This window comes from Cydia amplana, chromosome 2 (assembly GCF_948474715.1).
Source record: "Cydia amplana chromosome 2, ilCydAmpl1.1, whole genome shotgun sequence".
NCBI lineage: Eukaryota > Metazoa > Arthropoda > Insecta > Lepidoptera > Tortricidae > Cydia > Cydia amplana.
The window spans coordinates 23,564,803-23,566,214 of NC_086070.1; the positions used below are offsets into that span (position 1 = coordinate 23,564,803).

At 40.6% G+C, this 1,412-nt stretch overlaps 1 long non-coding RNA gene across 1 annotated transcript; it reads left to right on the plus strand.

Annotated features, from left to right (window-relative positions):
* The first annotated feature begins 394 nt into the window (after window positions 1-394).
* Window positions 395-796, plus strand: LOC134662224 (uncharacterized). The gene is made up of 2 exons (XR_010098036.1): window positions 395-567; window positions 608-796. It is a non-coding gene; the product is annotated as an uncharacterized LOC134662224 (long non-coding RNA).
* Window positions 797-1,412: the final 616 nt, after the last annotated feature.

Genomic DNA, 1,412 nt, shown 5'->3' on the forward strand with positions numbered 1-1,412 from the left:
AAAAAAGTTATAATTTCAAAAATAGAATATAGCTGGTCAACCAAATCTTGTCAGTAAAAAATGGCGCGCAATTCAAATTTTCTATGGGACGATGTCCCTTCGCGCCTACATTTTTCAAATTTGCCGCCTTTTTCTACTGTCAAGATCTGGTTGACCAAGTATATAATTATGATATATGTTTATTTAGGTCTTTTGAAAGGAAAGGAACGAAAATTAATGTAAGCAAGACGAAAGTAATGGTTTAGAATAAATTTAAAAGTGGAAAAATTACTGTCTTGGGTGAGACTTAAACTCACGGCCTCTGAGTTCAAGTCTCACCCAAGACAGTAATTTTTCCACTTTTAAATTTATTCTAAGCTTAATAGCGTCGGTCGCAGACGTTTCTGCTTGTAAAAAATTAGAAAGTAATGGTATTTGAAAAGAAAGAAAATATGACTAACTGTGAGATTTTGATTGGTCAAAAAGAGTGCAACAAGTGAAAGAGTTTGTGTATCTGGGAACCTTGTTCACTAGGGACGGTAAGCATGATAAAGACATTGAAAGGAGAGTGAATGCTGGAAATCGCGTGTTTGGGGCACTTAACGCTTTTATGAGTAGCCAAAAGGAGTCGCAAAAAGCACGGTTGGCTGTGCATAGAGGGGTGTTGGTGCCTAGACTCATGTATGGTAGCGAAAGTTGGGTATGGCAGAAGAGGCATCAGAGCCAAGTGAATGCAGTGGAAATGAGAGCGTTGAGAAGTGTGTGTGGTGTGAGATTACAAGATAGAATTAGGAACAGTGTGATAAGGGAAAAGTGTCGACTGAACGAAGATGTAGTGACAAAAATTGAGAAAGGTAAGTATGTTGAGATGGTTTGGACACATGGAAAGAATGAGTGAAAGAAGGCTGACAAAGAGAGTGTGTAAGGGAGAAGTAGAAGAGGGAGTTGGAAGGGGCAGACCTCGGCGGACTTTCTTCGATCAGATCGGGGAAATCCTGAAGAAAGGCCAGGTCAAGAGCACCCTAAACCGGCGAGCGTGTATGAGGAATATTATGAAAGTAACGGAAGCGAAAGAGGTATGTCAGGATCGTAGCAAGTGGAAATCCGCGGTCTCTGCCTACCCCTCCGGGAAATAGGCGTGATTATATGTATGTTTATTGAGGTATGCTCATCATACAAATGTTGGGTTGAACATTCGCCCAAAACTCGAACTTGGGATCACCAGCTTCGTAAGCGAAAAATACCTACTACTAAATCGAATAAAACTGGAGATTAACTTTAAATGCTCGAAACACTCAATATTAACTCGCCCCAGACCATTCCAGGTAACAAAGTTCAATGAACTTTACTGGAAAAGGTTTGTAGCAGCCTAATTCCCATCGGTACCGAGATTGCGCCTCATGACCTTGAAATGACCTTGAGACCTTTATCAT